Source organism: Thalassophryne amazonica, chromosome 6 (assembly GCF_902500255.1).
Source record: "Thalassophryne amazonica chromosome 6, fThaAma1.1, whole genome shotgun sequence".
In the NCBI taxonomy this organism is placed as follows: domain Eukaryota; kingdom Metazoa; phylum Chordata; class Actinopteri; order Batrachoidiformes; family Batrachoididae; genus Thalassophryne; species Thalassophryne amazonica.
In genome coordinates, this window is record NC_047108.1 from 80,371,187 (window position 1) to 80,390,836 (window position 19,650).

Here is a 19,650-nt window from a genome sequence, read left to right on the forward strand (position 1 = left end):
TGAAAGAAAGGTAGTTATATCATGTCGTTTGACTGTTCTTGGGCAGTTAAAATGAACAAACACTGTACCTCATGCATAGAGCTCAAAGGTACACCTCAGATCAATGTTCTGCATAAATGGAACAAGTCAACACTCAAGGCTTCAGATCCTGTTCCTCTCTATACAACAGGTTCTTTACAAACACATCCAAAGCAAATGCAACTTCGGAGGCAGAAATCTTAATTTCAAATAATCTTGGCCCGTGTATGCACAAACAAAACTCATGCCACTGTCAAACATGTCTCTGATCAGTGTTACAATATGAATACACTACTGGCACCATATCAGACATTATGTTATCCTATGTCACATAATAAGCTGCTTCTCTGGAATTAGACATAACCAAGTGAACTTTATCTATTGTACATTTCACCAAACATTTCGCCCTGGTAAGTTAAAGCTTTGGTGACGCCCACTGCAGTATTGAAGTCTTTCAGTCATTTGAATCCACCACGAGTGAGTGAGTGAGTGAGAGTGAGAGAGAGCGAGCACAAGGCAAGGATGCACTGCCGATCATCACATCACACACACACACACACACATCTGCACATCACAAAACACAGATTAGGATTTACTTTTCAAAATGATAACTGCATTTTTTATTTTATTTATTTTTAAAGGTAGGCAGATATGAGCATTCTACCTCTTCTTTGAAGTGGCGTGAGAGGGGTTCACAGAGGAATGAAGTTTCTGACGGGAGGGAACATGATGCTCCTTGTTCTCCCATGCACCCCCCTTAAGAGTACTGCCCTTGGCTTGGGCTGCTGAACGCCCCTCCTACACCCCTGCCATTCAGCTCTGCATCAGGGGGCACGGCTCTGCCAAGGCAGGCTGGTCACATGACCAACACAAAGGCTATGGATGGGCAGTCTCAGCCATCCATCACGTACTTGTGCTGGGTGTGGGTGGGAGGTGACAGGAGATGGAGTAAATGGGAGACGATGCTGGGGGATGGGAAGTCAGGTTGGGTGAGGAGGCAAGGCAAAGATGGGTGTTAACTGTTGTGGAGGAAGCACTGAGGTGTTTCAGTGAGGAATTTTGCTCTCCAGTATCCCCCTCCAACCGGCCAAGATCATCCCACCCTGCCAGCCCCCGCTCTCCAACGTTCCCCAAACTACAATCACCCAGTCGTTCCCTCCCTCCCTCCGTCCTCGCTGTGCTGCAAAGCCTAGAATGTTCCAGCACAATTCAGCCAGTGTCCTGAACCTGGAAGTTAAGATCCAGCGTCTGCAGACACGTTTAGACATCTCACCCACAATTCTGCCACTAAATGGACAAGTAATGCAAACAATGTCTTAATATGCACTCATCAGTTGGCACTGTAAGAGTGAAAAACAGAAAAGCAGTGTGGTACTAATTTCATATAAACACAGTGTGGATGTATCTGCAGATACACCTCAGTAAGGGAAGACAAAACAGTGTCACATCCAAGACCTAATACAGGTGAGCACACAAACTACAAAACACCACAACACAAAGAGCTTTTTGTAGGACGTCAAAGTGGGCGATTCATGCCTCAGCAACACCAGCCTCACACGACTTTGTTGACTCACTGGTATGAATGCATCGGCTGGCAATTTTAATTCGTGTTTGTGAGACTGCATGGACATTGACTGACCAAGTGGAGACGTTTGGTTTCTGTCTTTCAGAGCGCGTCAGCATTTGCATGTGTGGGCTTCCGGTGAACTGACAGTAAAAGAGAAGGCGAGAGCGTGTGTGCTCGTGTTTGTGTGTGTGTGGTGTGCGGGGGTGGATGCCTGCATTCCTCTGTGCATGAGGCTTGTTTGCCAAGGTAGTGAGGATGACAACCCCCCCCCCCCCCCCCAACCACCCCACACCCTCATATGTGTACTGTAATCTGCAACTTATACACGAAGTGTATGATTTTGTCTTAGTTCATAAATATTACTGAGAGCGCATGGATGGGCTGAGTGCAGCGTGACCTTCTTTTAGCTCCTGGCAGGACTCTTGTCTAGGCTGAGGCTACATCCTCAGAGTATAGGCCGTTAATAGCGTACACGCAAGACACCCGATGTCTTAGAACAGACCATCCACACTTCTCTTCTGAGAACACCGGTGTAATGATGGTGTCAGCCTGTCAAATTTTCTCCTTAATATAACAAAATAAGTGTAAAAACCTTTGCTTGCTCCATTTCATTTTATTCACTCTGCTTTCCTGCTCCCCCCCCCCAAGCCAAACACTCTACACCCCCATTTCTCCTCCTCCCTCCCGTCATTCCTTCTTCTCTGAGGAAGTTTGGCCCAGGGAGACAGGTCGGCAGCGCTACTGGTGTGTTACTATTCCTATGGCAACCACCTCCTACCCCCTCCGTCTTTCTCCCATTGGCTCATGTCTCTAAAAGCATGTGTGTGGGTAAACCTGCACACAGTTCCCCATACCTCTTAACTCCTGTGCTGTTTGGTCCTAGGCTCTAGAGGTGCTTGCTTTTTCCACACACACACTCCTGTGAGCCGTATTTAAAGAGTGCCTCCTGCCCTGCTCCGATTTCAGTTCTCGCTCCCTCACTGTCGATGACTTTCAGCTACGTGTGGTTGCCGTCGCCATGGCATGCAATCTGCTGGTGCTGAACCAGTCTGTTCCTGAAAACTCAGTGCAGAAATCTGCCTTGATGACCGCCCTGTTCCCTGCTTATGGTGGTTCTTATATTATAAGTACAGTACAACGAAAAGTAAGGCGCAAGCCTTAAGACAAACACACAAACAGAACTAAGTATCCACATTTACTCCATTGCTGACTCTGCACAAAAACAATCTGCAACATACCACAATGGAGACTATTTGCTGCTAAACCCTGATTTAAAAGGAGAACTTGACTTAAACAACAAAATAAAAATTAACAGATTTTCAGTAATCAAGACTGAGTACGCTACTCATCTTTGACAACTGCTCTGATTATCAGAAATCATTTTGTGAAAAAAAAACAAGTTTATTTAATCAATGGGAGTTAATAGGGCAACTGTCAATGTTGCAAAAACCCAACATAGGGTCAAAACAGCAAAGACATAATACCACCAGGCCACTTAAAAAAAAAAAAAAAAAAAAGTCAACACATTACTAGTGCAAGACAGTCGAAGAAATACAACTAGCTCAACATATTTTTTGTTACTAATATTCCGGTTCATGTCAAATCTGCGACGTGTTAGAATATAGGCCCGTTTGCTTAGCACAGATGTAGCACATGGCAAATATTTCCTACATTACAAATAAAATCACCAGATATATGCTGCAATTCTAAAATGCATGAATGCCTTAATAAATAACATAATGCAATTTTAGGATTCAGAAAATACATAGTGATGAATTAATATAGAGCTCTACTGCTGGTGCCCTATTGATGCCCATTTATTTCCTTTATAGCATTTTATGTTTAAAACAGGCTTTTTCCTCATGCAGTCCTCAAATGTGAATGAAGCATTCAGGGGCATGACTGATATTTTAATGTGTTTAAAGTTGAAGGACAGAAAAAATGTATATACTTTTTGTGCATCTGACATCGTTTGCACTGCCAGTCCTCATGTAATACGTGCATCGGCCGGAAAACCTCAATGACCGTGTTCGTGCAGTCACCGTCTGCTCCCAAGTCCCATTTGGGCTGCTCCCAGGTCAGGGATTGGATGGCTGCGTGGGTTGCAAAAGCCTGCACTGCTCTGACCACGGCCAATGCATGCACTGAAACTGGGCTACCGAGAGGGGAGGGAGACAAAAATGGCGGGGAGCTGTGCTCTCCGATGTCCAACCTAAAATGGCTGACATCACAAGCTGTTAACCAGCTAGACGGAGCAGAAGCTGCTGCTGCTGCGACCCCAAAACTGCTAGTCTTACATCTGTCACATGGCTCCCCCAAATAATGCAACAACTTTCGGTTGACGTCCTTTTTGTGTCCGACGAGAGCTTCAGGGAAAGCGAAAGAGGAGACTGAACCTGCTGATAAAAAACTGATTCCTGGGGCACTGATGGAGAAGACCGCAACTTTGCCAATATTGTGCAAAATTATTAAAGTAGATTAAATACTGTAATAAAAATAGACAATGAACAGCAATGCAAGACCAAAGGAAGATTCCAACTACTGAGTGTACACTGGTGAAACTGTGGTGAAAGTCCACGATAGGTCGGTGGTGTTGGTGAGACGCACAGCTAGTCCGCTAAGTGTCACAATGCTAACAGAGGAATCCGCCACATTTTCACGTAGCTGCTGGCAACATCCAGGTTTGGTCCGTCTTTATATTCAAGGACTCCCACACAGCCAGAGAGAAAGCCATTATTCATCAAGAAGTGTGCAGAAACTGGCTTATACTGGGGGTAAAAGGTGCATTCTGGGTGATGAATGGATAGCTGGATTAAAGTGCATGTCTATGAGAAGGAACTCAGTGGGACATCAGACACAAATTAGCTGTCTGGGAAGTCTCTGCACTAATCCCTTGAGTCACGTGCTCATGACAACAGACATGAGAAACAAACAAGAGTACACCTTGTGCACTCATCACAGACTGTTAGGCAACATGGGTCAACAGGTTAGAAATGCATGAAGACACGGCAGCCTAATTTCACATTTTTAAGAAATTATGACCACAAATCAACCAACAAGTTTACTGAGATAACCTTAAGTCACATACACGTTTGTCTCAATTTTGGGTCAGTATCTGCAACTGTTTTTTGAAATGCAGCACATCAGAATTTTAATAATTTTTGCAAAGCATGTTCTTCTGATAAGCCCCTAATGCTTTACAACCTCTGAGGTTTAACATTTCATTTGAATCGACAACTTTTCCCATCTGACCATTGCATCAAATGCAACTTCAACCGAAGAAGATGGGCAAAAACAAAATTTTTTTTTTTTTTTGGGGGGGGGGGGGGGGGGGAAGAAGCAATTCACATGGTAGATAATTACATGACATTGGCTTCTAACTTCTTCCAACTTTTCTACTTCCAAAATATTTTTTGCTCCATTTATACCCCCGACAGAATTGTTACAAATGATACAATCCCATAGGTGTCAACCTGACTCCAGAAAGGGCCAACAGGGTGCAGGTTTCTTTCTAACCACCAACTCCACCAGGTGATTTCACTGATGAACCTATCCCATCTGCTGTCAATCAGTGAAATCACCTGGTGGAGTTGGTAGTTACAAAGAAACTTGCACCCTCTTGGCCCTCAATGGAGTCAGGCTGACACCTATGCATTCTGAGTGCACATTTTATGATTTTTGCTAAAAATTGGCCATGTATTCCGAATATAATCTCACCAAAAATTTGTGTTGATGATGTTACGTTCACTTGTAAAAAATACATACACTATCGCCCGGTTTCACAGACAAGGCTAATATCAAGCCAGGAGTAGACCTACGTCAGACTAGTAAAGCTAGGTCATTTAAGTGGCTTGCATAAGCATGGTTTACATTTGTCTTAGTTAGTCCTAGACTGTGGAGTCCGGGAGTAAGCTCAACTGAAAAGACCTGGGTCAAGCCTCATTAGCCTAAGTGAGAGCACAGCCTGTTTGCCTAATGGTGCTTATAAAAACCTGGAATGGAATTGAGGACAGCTTTGCTGAAAGGAATTTTGACACCAAGCAATGGCTGAAGCTCAAAGAACTATACTGAGTATGGAAAAAAAAAAAAAAAACTCTACTTAAACAAATTGTGGGAAATCATGCTGTTATAGAAAGTAAAGGCCATACTGCTGCCACTGAACATAAGAAGAGGAGTGCTTGGGCTGCCATTTGAAGTGAATTCAATGCAAATGAAAATGTAACCACTAGAGCGGTACAGCAACTGCAGGTGAGATGTCAATTATGATCTGTATATCACAGATGTCATACAGTTTTGTGACATTGTTTATATTAAATTATATCTGCCTTCATAGACTCTGTGGAAGAACATCAAATTAGATTTGGAAAAAAAGGAATGCAGAGGCCAGAAGAGGGAGATTTACTATTGGTGGTGGACCCCCACCAAGTAAAGACAAGACCGATCAATTGGCTGACTTGCTGACTGGAATAATAGAGGACCAGCAACCTCTGAGTGGTATACCAGATGATGACTATTTGGACAGCGGACATGAATAACTGAGCACAAATGGTAAATATACCATTGAAAGTAAATTAAATACCTCCTTCTGTACATACAGATTATTCCACTGTCTGTGGCTATCTTTATTTTTATTTCATTCTAAGGACCATGTGAGTTTTTATATCTAAGTGTTCTTTTCCCAGAGGGAATTATTCCAACCCTGGTGGAAGAGCCAGTGCACAGTAACTGTGCACCCTCCACATGTGGTATGGCATCCCAGAGAAAATATGCTGCCACCACTACCTTCCAGCAGAGACCTAAAAGGATGTCCATGCATGAAAAGTTAGCCTTTCATGAACAGAAAACAAAATATCTGAAAGAAGAGCATGACATGAAAATGAGAATTCTACAGGTCAAACTGAATATTAAATTAGAAGAGAGAGTTGTTCAAAGAAAGACGCATGAGACAGCTATGTAAAAAGTAAGACCCTTCGGCTGCTCCCTTGTTTGCACTCTGTCGCCACAGCAAATCCAAGGTGGATCTGCATGCTGAATTGGCACAGGTTTTGCGCCAGATGCCCCTTCTGACGCAACTCCACATTACATGGAGAATTATGGCAGGGGTGGGATTTGAACCGAGAACCTGCCGCACCGAAACCAAGTGCACTAACCACTTGGCCACCACCCTTGCACGCATGAGACAGCTATGTAATGAAATGAAATATGTGAAAATAAAATTTTTCTCACTTGACCAGAGTATTGTAGTCAACACAACCTACATTTTAGAACAGCCTTGGTTGAGTTTCTCATTTAAATTTTTCAGCACAGTATTTATATATGTTGTACACAACAAACACTATTAAGGCAAAAACAAGCCATAATGAATGCATTCCATGGTTAAATGTATTATTTTTCTAACTGAAGTGCTGCAATGTGAAAACAGCTCTGAGTGCAAGTCCTCGTTGGTTATTTCTGCCACTGGCATGAGCACATCTGGATCATTCTAGTCTTCCATTGGAGGATCAGGATAATTATGCTGCTTCAGGTAGTTGTGCAGCACAGCTATAGCAATGATCACCTTGCAGCACCTCTCGGCTCAAAACGAAGTGTATTGCGTAAACACTGGAATGGATTTTTTCCACGCTCCAAACATACACTTAACCATCCCTCTAGTGCTGTTATATCTTTGCTGATCAGTTATTGTGGGATGTGGACAAGGTGTGAATAAATAGGAACTCTGAGCATATCCACTGTCACAAAGTAGTAGTCCATTATGTTGTCCTCTCTTGGACTGAGCACACAATGAAGAGTTGTGAAAAATCCTTGAATCATGTGCTGCTCCTTTCCAACAGGCGACAATGTTTGAAAACTCTAAATTGGCAGTGCATATAGACTGAACATTGATGGAAAACCTGTTCTTATGATTCCTGTACTCCTCAGCGTCAGAAGTTGATGGACACTTGATTTCAACATGACATCCATCTATACAGCCAATTACTCCTGGGAAGTTTCCATACTTGTAGAGTTGCACTTTATAGTTGGCTTGCTCAGCAGCATCAGTGAACTTAATGTACAGATTTCTCAGTTCACAAATACAATAGCACTGCAGACATTGTGAATTATATAACGGCTGAGTGGATCATTTGGTGCTTTGTATGTCATATGACACGGATTAATTCATCCCATTTGTGTTGCATTGCATTTAGAGTGCAGTTTGGTTCCATATGTTTGGTACCACTGCACTCTGCACACATATACACACAAACCAAATCCACTGCACTGTCTGGAGGCTGTTAGCAGGAAGAAAGAATGAAAAGTTGAACTAGTTTCTGGTGTGATTTTTTTTTTTTTTTTTGCTGCACTGAGGATGTACACGGTCTTTTTTGGGTAGTACACGCGCGCACAAGTGCCGACCAGGTTGCATGTGTGTGTGCAGGGGACAACAAGCTAACTTACGCTGCTAATTCTTGTAACACACACAAAATCCACTCCACTGTAAACTGTCTGGATGCATGAAGAGCTGTTCAGATATAATGCTAACATGATTTTTGGCTGGACTAAGGAACTACACAAAGTTTTTTTTTTTTTAAATGGAAGTCCGAAGTCAGTGCACAGCATCACTGGACTATACATCACAATTTGGACTTTAGCAGCAGTGGAACACCAAAATGTAAGTCCCTTTTCTGTTGTTTGTAAATTAATAAAATATCAAATGACAAGGATGTATTTTAGCCATTATATAAACCAAATAATGAATGTTTTTTACATTCTGTCAATGGAAAAAATATTTAATTTGGTGAAAGCTGGAACATACCATTCAATCTGCTTTGCCTCGTTGAATGGTATGTTCCAGCTTTCTCCTCATGAAATATTCGTACCACTGAACTCAAACATTCATTATTTGTATAATATTCTACACACTGTTACTTCACTGACACCACACAAATCATCAGTTTCACGATGAAAGGTTCCAGATGCCAAGAATCTCAAAGTGATCAGAACTTGGAGGGAACTTATTTCATCAAAGTTATTCAATGGACCACTCCTACCCACAAGTATTTGTCTGGCTGGCCTCTGTAGCAAATATTGGTCTTCATTTAGATATTCCAAATACTCCATGCTCCCAAACCATCTGTGCTCCCTTTTCACAAACAGTACTAAGCCAAAGTTAAACCTGCCTCTTTGCAGGATTAATATAAACTTCAATTTAGTCCTGGAGTAGCTCTAATCCACCCTCTTGCAATTGGCTTTGTTTAATCCAGAACAGACTAAGTCTATGACTACTGTATTTTAAGAGAAGTCTGTGCAAGTGACTTAAAGTTAAGTGAGCCCAAACAGCATTTTAGTCTGGGACTAGGCTTAAGCCTTGTCTGCGAAACCAGGCGTATATGTTCAAGATTAGGCTACATGTACTTATGCCAGATCTTTTTCTTGTGAATATTTTGTGGATCTGCACATTGACTGTTCTCAGAGGGGAGCAAACACTTTTTTTTTCACAATGAAAACAGATGCAGTGCTGCCAAAGCGTCTGTGTACCCTTTAGCTTTTACAGGTTTGAATTTCATATCGACATAATTTGAATAAATTCAGGTTTCTTTATTTTAAAATTTCTAAAATGACACCCTTTAAATTCACAGTGAAAACTTCTCACATGATATTAATGAAATAAAAATATAAGGCAAAGCTAAAATTGTCTTCTTTATAATTTGCAGAATGTTTAATTATTAAGATCCTCTTGTCTTATGTACAACTTGTATATGTTCAATAAAGCCTCTCTACCTCTCAGTCAATCAAACAATATTTACATTTTAACTGTGTCTGCAGGAGTGTGTGCATCTGTGTGTACGAGTGGAAGTTAGCATGCATGCTGACGTCTGTGAAGTGTTTTGTAAATGACTCCAGAGGTGTTATCAGGTTACAGAAACAGTGTTTTCAGTTTTAGAAGTGTTCATTTCTCGTTAGCTTTTAAATAATACATGACAAAGAGGTTACATTTACACACAAACGAAATGGAGTTTTGCAGCTAGCTCGACCAGCCTGTAACGTCACCACACTAACGTCCACAAAATGTCTTTTAAGTAAATTCAGAAATGTTATTAGGTTCCAAAAAAAAAAAAAATAAATAAAAGCATTTTCAGTTTTAGAAGTGTTTATTTCTCGCGAGATTTTACATAATATATGAGAAACATGTATATAAACATATAAATGAAGCAGTTTTGGAGAGACCAGCCACTGACATCATGGTGCAGCTCTACTTTGATTGGCTGTCACCCCCGCCACCCAAAGAAAGAAAGGAGAAAAAAAAAAAAAAATGAAACTGATTGAAACACGATGTGACTTTTTAACCTCTTAAAATAGGTCAAGGTTAGCCATGTTTGAACTTGTCCAAGGTCTGGGTCCCAAGAATGTTCCCTGTGAATTTGAAGACTCTGGAAGCAATAGTACTGTAGTTATGCTGAGCACAGACATATAGATGGCCGCATGCAAGCAAAGCCTTCGCAATACCCGATGGCCATATTTGATGGCCTTGGGTAAACAAAAAAGACAAAATAATGGTGTGCATAAGCATCCATACCTTTATGTATCAGTAAGTCTGTCACCACAATAAATTTTTTCTGGATGATGTACTGTCTCCGAAAATATCACAATAAAAGATATCATAACATGATAGACCTTCCTTTTATGGAAGGTCCATAAAAGACCATTTTATACCACTGATATAATGATAATATAGTATAAAAATGCAAGGGCACACTTTCCAAGAGCAATGAACTTTTAATTCTCAAGAATATTTAACAGTGGAATTGAAATGTGGGAAAATAAATAAAATATCTTAAACCACTAATTCACATTTCAAAAGGGTGGTATGGGCTAATGGCCCCTCATTACCTGAGCTAATGGGCCATTTTCTCCATATGAAGATCCCTTCTCAGACCTCAATGTGCCTGTGCAATGTGGAATAAAATAAAATAAATAATTCAAGGTTTGTAACGTTTTTTTCCCCTCCATTGTAATAGCCACAACTTGAGCCAATTTAAATATGATGCAAATTTCATATTATATTTCATGTCATTTGATGTTATGCATAGGTTATAATGTTTAAAAGGTTAAAAATACAATACAGGATGGATATAGAATTTGCTCCCATGTTCAAAACTGAAGGCCAATTTACACGAGCATGCCTTTGCTTCACGCAATAGCACGAACTGTGTCGTGACGATCCCACCCGCTGTGTTCACAGCTGGATGCCGTTCTTTGTTCTACCCGCTGTCGCGCGCTCTGCACTGGATGCTGCATATATTATTATTTTGTGGCGAATTAATCATTTTTTTCTGCAAATTAGCCACTGAAAATGGCTCTAATCACTTCATGAATCACAGAGGAGGCTGCAGCCGGAGCCATTCGTGCACGTGCCTAACAAGCTGCAGAAAGCATTTTGAGCTGTCTAAAAAGGTAATTATTTGTAGGGGTGACAGAAAAACAAAAAAAAAAAACAACAAATCGCGATTCTTATTTATTATGATTTTGAATCGATCCAAAATGTCAAAGAATCAATTTTTAAAAAGCATTTTTTTAAACATTTTCTTACTCGCTGCGTGTACTGTTTGTCAGGCAATGGCCTCCGTACTACAGAATCCCCGTGAAGGGAGGAGGACCCCGGCGTGCTTCAAACATTCATGAGCTGTAGCTTAGCATGGCGGATGAAGAGCTAATTCAGCCAGCACCGTCTTTGACCGTCTTGACTTATGCAGTGTGCAAAATCTGCAAAATGAAAGTACTTCGGAAACACAAGTAATCCACAAGCCCACATGCTACACCATCACCTGGAGCTAAAAGAAGTGGAGCAGTGGTCTCTGCCGACTACTGACCAGTGCGTCGCTAAACTGCCAGCTAACTCTGAACGAGCAAAGCAGATAAGTAAATTTACATCTACAATCACTTGATTAACCTTGTACCCCAAGAATCGGAATCGAATTGAATCATGAGTTATTGTATGATTCACATCCCTAATTATTTGTCTTGTTTACATCATCATGGCTTGATAAAAACAGTTGCGTGTTCTTTCCTTCTTGTCTGCAGCTGTTAAAGTATTTATTTTTATGTTTAGAACAGATTTAACTTCTTGTTATAATCCTTCAGACGAGCTGCGCTCTGATGCAATCCGCTGACGTCACCACTCGCTGTGTTCACTGCTTGTTTACTCCACTTGACGAGCTGCACGTCTTGCTGGAGATTAGATCGCGCCACATAGCACGACATCTGCCTGTGAAAGATTTTTTGAACATTTCAAAATTCTCTGTGCGCAATAGCAAGCACCAGGAATCTGGAATCCTGTCTGCACCAGTTAAAGACGAGTTTACTCTCCAGCACGACACAGGTCGTGATGCGACGTGAAGAAAAGGCATGCTCGTGTAAATGCCCCATCACATACAGCTTTACTCGACTGAGCAGCAGAGAGATACGTCAGGCACGGGATCACTGAAACCATGCAAATGTAAACTTTGTTTTTCCATGAAATGTCTCTGAATTGGATTAGATCTCATTTGTGTTTGATGAATTTGCTGTTCAGCATACTGCATGTGTTTTTTTACGTGGCCCTTCAATATTTTGTCAGTAAGTGATCAGCAGCACTGGAGCACCCCAAGGCATGGTGCTGACCCCTCTTCTCTTCACCTTGTACACCTCTGACGTCTGCTACAGCTCTGAGCTGTGTCACATCCAGAAGTTTGCAGATTACACAGCCATTGTTGGATGCATCAGGGATGACAGAGAGGAGAAGTACAGGAGCCTAGTGAAGGACTTTGCTGTCTGGTGCCACACAAACCATCTACAGCTCAACACCTCAAAGACAAGGAGCTGGTCACTGACTTTGGGAAGTCCCGACCAAGTCCATGACCAGTTCTGTTCGAAAGAGCTGAGGTGGAGGCTGGAGATTCCTACAAGTACCTTGGGCTGTGGCTGGACAGCAAACTGGACAATCCACATCAACCGCATGAACAGGAAGGGACAGAGCAGACTGTACTTTCTGAGGAGATTGTGGTCATTTATCATCTGCAGGAAACTCCTGTGAATGTTGTTCTACGAGTATATAGTAGCCAGCGTCCTCTTTTACACCGTGATGTGCTGGGGGGGCAGCACATCCAAGAAGGACACATCCAGGCTGCACAAACTGATTAGGCGGGCTGGCTCCATGGTTGGCATGAAGCTGGACTTTCTGGTGACGGTGGCAGAGAACACTGGACAAACTGCTGGACATTATGGACAATGCCAGTCACACTCTGCACACTGTCATCAGCAACCAGAGGAGACTCTTCAGCCATAGACTGCTCCTTCCCAAGTGCAGGACCAACAGACGGAAAACTCCTTTGTCCCTCAGGCCATCAGACTGTACAACTCCTCACTTGGAAATTATTGGAATTGTCTGATCACATACGGGAACAGTACAGTTAAATGCAAATGTGGATTGCACGCTTTGGCTTTTATGTTCATATTTCAGTAGAAAAAGACAACCAATTCAATTTATTCATTCAAACTTTCTGGATTGAATAATGCAGTTGCTTCACTTCAACTGGCTGACTTGCTGTTGCAAGTCCAAAATGCCATTTTGCATAAGAATCATAAACATGTGCTAGGTACATGTTCATTTGTAATACTACAAACAAATAAAAGGTATTTTGTAAGCAGAATGGTTAGAACTACTTAGAAACCTGGTTTCATGTTTTCAACATAATTTTGAAACGGTGATTACCCCCATCCCAATTACACATCATTGGCAATGTGACAGCAACAATGTAACAGTGGTAAATTAAGATGCATGTCACAAACATAAACTAAGTCTCTGTATAATACACTTTATATAGACGAGGTCTATTAGAAAAGTATCCGACCTTATTATTTTTTCAAAAACCATATGGATTTGAATCACGTGTGATTACATCAGACATGCTTGAACCCTCGTGGGCATGCAAGAGTTTTTTCACGCCTGTCGGTTACGTCATTCGCCTGTGGGCAGTCTTTGAGTGAGGAGTCGCCCACCCTCTCGTCGTTTTTTTCATTGTTTAGGAATGGCTCAGAGACTGCTGCTTTGTTTGATCAAAATTTTTTCAAAACTCTAAGGCACAACTGAGTGGACACCATTCGATAAATTCAGCTGGTTTTCGGTAAAAATTTTAATGGCTGATGAGAGATTTTGGTCTGGTAGTGTCGCTTTAAGGACGGCCCACGGCGCCTGACAGCGATCTGCGCTTCGAGGCGGCAGCGTCTCGCCGTTTCAAGTTGAAAACTTCCACATTTCAGGCTCTGTTGACCCAGGAAGTCGTCAGAGAACAGAGAACTTTCAGAAGTCGTCGGCATGAGGAGTTTATTCAGACATTCCATTGTTAACGGACATTTTGTAATGAAAGAACGTGCGGGCAGAGTCTCATGTCGGGCCGGACCCGACCGCGGGGGGTCACGACAGGAAAAACACCTCCGTGTTGGAAACCTTAACGGGCAAGTTGGAACATGCCCAAGCTGTTAAACAATTTCTCAGTTACTCACTTGTTGAAAGCCATCAAAAGCAGCCTGAATTTTACAAATGGTTTTCAACACGGAGGTGTTTTTCCTGTCGCAGCGCACGCAGAATTGCCGAGTCGTCACGGAAGCGACTCGGCGAATTTGCGCGCACGTCTTTCATTAAAAATGTCCTTAAACAGTGGAATGTCCGCATAAAGTCCTCATGCCGGCCTCTTCTGAATCTTCTCTGTTCTCTCACGACGTCCTGGGTGAATTAAGCCTTAAATTAGGATGTTTTCAGGTCGAAACAGGCCGACGACGGCGCCTGGAAGCACTGCAGGACGTCCCGCTCTGTGGGAAGTCCTTACACCGACAGAAACACCCCATAATCTCTCATCAGCTGTTAAACTTTTCACCAAAAACCAGCTTAATTTCTCGAATAGTATCCACTTGGATATTCCTCACAGGTCCAGAAAAAATTTTGATAAAGCAACGCGTGCCGTCTCGAGCAGCGTGTGAAACAAAGGAATTCAGCCGAGAGGGCGGGACCACATCTCACTCAAGGCCTGCCCACAGGGAAATGAAGTCACCGACGCGTGACAAAACTCACACATGCGCATGAGGGTTCAAGCATGATTGGTGGGATTGCACGTCATTGAAATCCATATAGTTAAAGAAAAACATAGATAGATAGATAGACAGATAGACAGAGTATTCAGCCCCTTGGTATTTCACGCATTTTAATTTGTTTATGGCATTTCAAATTGTGCATTGTGCATGTTTTGCATTCTGTATCCCAAATTATACAGCTTCATGATGAAATGTATAGAGGATGGTTTTACTAAAAAGAAGACCTGAAAGTTCAGCTACAATTTGCCAGAAGGTACATCTGAGATGCAAGCCTCGATTTAATGCTTTGGTGAAAGAAAACCCTCCTATGTACCTCTTCATCATGAAGCTGTATAACTGGGGATACAAAATGCAAAACAAGCAGAATTTCTCCAATCACAGCCACAGAAGCCTGTAACTTCTTCTGGGTTGTATGGGTGTCTTGGTGGTTTTCCTCACTCTTCTCCTTCTTGCACAGTCACTCAGTTTTTGAGAACTGTCTACTCCATGCAGATTTACCATAGAGTGCCATACTGTTTGTATTTCTTCATAATTGATGTAAATAAAGTTCAAGATATATTCAGTGACTTGGAAATGTTCATGTATCCATCCCCTGACTTGTCTGAAGAAAACTGGCAATTAAACTGATTATTTACAGGCATTATACCAAAGGGGCTGATTACTTATGCAACCCATCATCTTGGATTTTATATTTTTAATTAATTTATATCAAGTTGTAGAAATTTACTTTCACTTTGAGTCTAAGTAAGATAATTTTAGAAATTTTTATATTGAGAAGCCTGATTTACTTTTTGTATTTGAATGCCATAAACAAATTAAAATGCGTGAAATACCAAGGGGCTGAATACTTTTGCAAGCCACTGTGTGTGTGTGTGTGTGTGTGTGTGTGTATATATATATATATATATACACATATATACATATACATACACACAAAAAAATTCAGTTCACACAGCTCTAAATTTGATCTGAAGTCTAATTTGAGTATACGACTACTGTGAGAACCTTCATATCTAATAACGATCATAACATGTAAACTGTCCAAAATTTCAAAGTCAGATGAACTGGTAATGTGAACATACCCTTAGATCGAATATGATTGATTACGATGAAATCACAAGCTTTTCCTCATATCTTTAATGATCTTTGGGCTACAGAGATAAAATACAACTAATGGTGATGCTCATGTCAAACAAATATAAATAAAATTAGAAAAATGGCAAAGCGTACTACCAAATAACACCAACAACTGACAAAACTAATGTCTGTTACCACACATGGTCAGAGATGTTTTTTTACTAGCTCTGGAAATACAGAACTCAACTCAAACTTTATTTGTTGTATGTCACATGACATGGATTATTCGTACCATTTACCATTGTGTTTCCCGCGCAATAGTTCTTTTTAGCGTGCAATTTTGGTACTGTATGAAATGTCCTATTGCACACCCTGTCTACCGCACATGCTCACACCACCGAGGGCGCCATTTAGCTTAACATGGCGGAGTTTGTTTTGCTGGCAGACGACGACTTAAAAAGGAGCTAATTGACAGTGCTAATTCTTCTAACACAAACACAAAAAACAAATCAACTATGCTGTAAGAAGTCTGGATGGATGAAGAACTGTTAGGATGAAGTTAAGATGAAAAACTGGACAAATTTCTGATGCAATTTTTCGTTGGAGTGAGGAACACAGACGGCAGTCTGTTCTGAATTTGGCACAACAATGGTGCCGCAGACTATGTAGTCAGGATTGTTTTTTGCAAGTTGACCGAGAACCATTTTGAACTCCTATTTAAATTTTGTGTCGGACTGTTGACGTCAAAGCACCAGTGATGAACACCAAAATGTAAGTCCCTTTTCTGTTGTTTACAAATGAATAAAATATCAAATGACAAGGATCTATTTTCGCCGTTATATAAAACAAATAATGAATGCTTCGTTGAATAGTATGTTCTGTCTTTCACCTCATGAAATATTCATACCACTGAACCCATAAACATTCATTATTTGTGTACTAATCTTTGAAGATATGACTATGACAGATGTGACACAGGGCACACACAAACATGAATTAACTGTCAAAAGACAGATCAAGTCACACAGTAATGTGAACGTACCCATAGAGCTGATCTAAATCTGATCTCTGATGGTGCCACTAAAATGGGAACAGATCCCACCCCCCCCAAAGTGGCTATTGATAGAGATACATAGTGTTTTTTTTCCTTCCTTTTTCTTAACGAAGTGGCTAAGGATACGTACATCCGTATCTTCTGCGGGACTGCTAAAGGTACGGACCAAGGTTCGCTGAAGATATGGACAATGTACGGATGAGTTTTGAAGCCTTGCCGGACCTTTAGCCGCATATGGTATGGGTACGGACATATTTGTGCATTCTGATTGGTTGGTAAGACACCCTCAGTATCTTTAGAACGGTTTCTGTAGATACGGTCCGTACCCATAGCCACTGTCTTTTTTTAAAGGCTATTCATAGAACATCCAATAACAAACCACAATGATTATGGTGGCCATTATGGCATCAAAGCTATACAGGTGGCAACTGAAAAATTTCACTCAAAACTTAAGGTTAAGTGTTTTAGGGTTAGGGTTGTGTATGAACCATGACACTGGGCAATTTAAATAACAGTAGGTGCTATACTAACAGAAATTTGAGGTTTGTGTATGGTTTAACAGTAACGTCCTCCAACAATTGCATATATGGTTGTTGTCTAATCAATCTGAACTGAAACGACAATAATCAGCTGTACTAAAAACAGACTGAGGTCACTTCAGCCAAAATAATGTGAACACAATACAAAGTTCAACAACAATAATAACAATCTGATTTGGGGAATCTAATCGCAGAAACAGCGCCAAATCCTTAATAGCATAACATATGGAAACAAACTTTAATAAATCTTAGTAAATTATCACAAAACTCCTCCAAAACAAACAAAAAAAGTAGCTCATGTCTGAGCGCAAAGTTCAAAACATTTCCGATAACGATGAGGGGGTTCTGCTTCCGCTCAAGTTCAGGCTGAGAGAACTTTTAAAAGGAGTTCGTTCACATTTTATGTATAAATAATTGCGTGTTGGAAAACCTTATAAACTACCCCCCCCTCCCCTCCCCCCCCCCCGTCTGTCGCCATTTTAAGCAGGCGACATGCAGCTGGCTGCTTAGCCGAAGCCTGTTAAAGCTTAAAGGTGGGCTTCTAACCCCGCAGCGCACCCAACTTTTAGAGGTAAATAAAAGCAAAACGGTAACCCACAGCTGTGAATCATCTTCACACGACACTCACCTGGCTTTGTCAGAGCTCAAGAGTAGAAACTTTATGCCGCTAGCGAGAGAAAGAGAGAGCCGTCCGTCCGTCGGCTGCTGGTTAACGTGACGCCGGTAGCTCCACCACCGCGGCTGCGGCACCGACAGCAACACCAAGCCGCCTCTCTACTCTGCTTTATCCTGGACGGCTGTCGGCGTCAAAGCGAACGGCCGAGGGGAGGAAAACGCGACGGACGTACCGAGTAAAGAGGCAGTCACGTGACGTCTACGTCACTGGCGGTGGGGTTAGGGTGAGCGCTCGCGCCAGAATCAGACATCCCCGTCTTGACTTTGACCCAAACAGGACGCTGCTGGTGGTGCCGGTCTAGTTTTTAAGTGATTAAAACCCTGCTGTGTTCGTGTTTACAACTCGCACCTGTTCACCCCCACCCCGGGTCCCCAGGTGACCTCTCTTAAAGAGACAGAATCTCCAGTTTTGGAACAATAAATTGTCCTCTTTTGACCTCTGAGTTAAAACTGTAATCCGTCTAGTGTGTTGGAAAGATTTCTTATTGTTGTTAGAGGACCTTCAGATGTAATGGCTTGTCAGAGGGGCTCAAAGTGAAGATTTTCTCAAATAGATTACTTGATTAACAAAGCTTTAAAGGGGTCATATTATACACCTTTGTAGCAGTCTAAATAGGCTATTGGCTCCTTTACGGTGTCATATCTCGCGTGTAATCACGTTCTCGCTTCAAAATTCAAGAAGTCAGTAAAAATATCCAATACATGCATCTATTTTTACTTCAGCTCTGCTAAATTGGAGTGTTTCCAGGTACATAGCCATGCTGATAATATGCAATTCTGTTAATACATCGCACTTCTGATTGGTCAGTCTAGGTCACGGGATTATGAGGCCATGTACCTTTACTTTTTATCCATACATAGGGCTTTATTCACATTTTGAAGTGATGATCTTCAACACCTTCGCTGGTTGAAAAGTATTTATAATTATGTATGTTATGATGATTGCCACATGCATTTTTTTTACTTGATATAGAAGTAAACCAGGATTCTAAACCAGGCCCTTTGGCTCAGATATCTGATGCCCTGGCTACTTCTAACACCACAGCATCTCACATCCTAAGAATAAGAAAGGCTATGGGATAAACCCAAACTCTGTGGAATCATTGACAGGGCTATGTATTTGTAGAATTTGGTATTATCAACATGGCTGCATACAGGAAGCCACTTCCTTTTTTTTTTTTTGATAAACGAGTGCAACATGGGCAGACCTGTTCTTCGCACTGCTGTGATCACATGATTGAAAGTGAGCAAACATTGTTTGGAATGTTTGATCACATGATGAAAGTGAGAAAACATGTTTTCTGAATGTTGTGTTCACACGTCGAGATGCAATATATAAAAGGTCACGTGCATTTAGCTGCTGACCATGATGAGTCCCATGTGGCTGAACTGCTGTATATTGCGTTGATTACCTGTGGAACTGCTGTATTGCATTGCAAAGTATTGACGTCAGACTGAACAAAAACTAATTCCGCATGATTTTATTTTTTTTTACTTTGTCATGTAATGGCAAAAGGCCACATGTTTGAAAAGAATCATTCATGAAATGCAGCTGGCCAACAGAAAAAGTGAAAGTTGTGAGATGTACAACATGTTTTGTTAGAATAAATGTTTGT

At 41.4% G+C, this 19,650-nt stretch overlaps 1 protein-coding gene and 1 long non-coding RNA gene across 2 annotated transcripts in view; one reads left to right on the forward strand and one right to left on the reverse strand.

Moving 5' to 3' along the window:
* Positions 1–18,132, reverse strand: part of zhx3 (zinc fingers and homeoboxes 3) — a 45,108-nt gene extending 26,976 nt beyond the window's left edge. The window contains exon 1 of the mRNA XM_034172595.1: positions 17,988–18,132. The gene's annotated coding sequence lies outside the window, so the exon portion shown is untranslated. The remainder of the gene's footprint in view (positions 1–17,987) is intronic.
* Positions 4,168–18,377, forward strand: LOC117512501. Its single transcript, XR_004561308.1, has 3 exons — positions 4,168–4,181; positions 14,400–14,402; positions 18,258–18,377. It is a non-coding gene; the product is annotated as an uncharacterized LOC117512501 (long non-coding RNA).
* Positions 18,378–19,650: the final 1,273 nt, after the last annotated feature.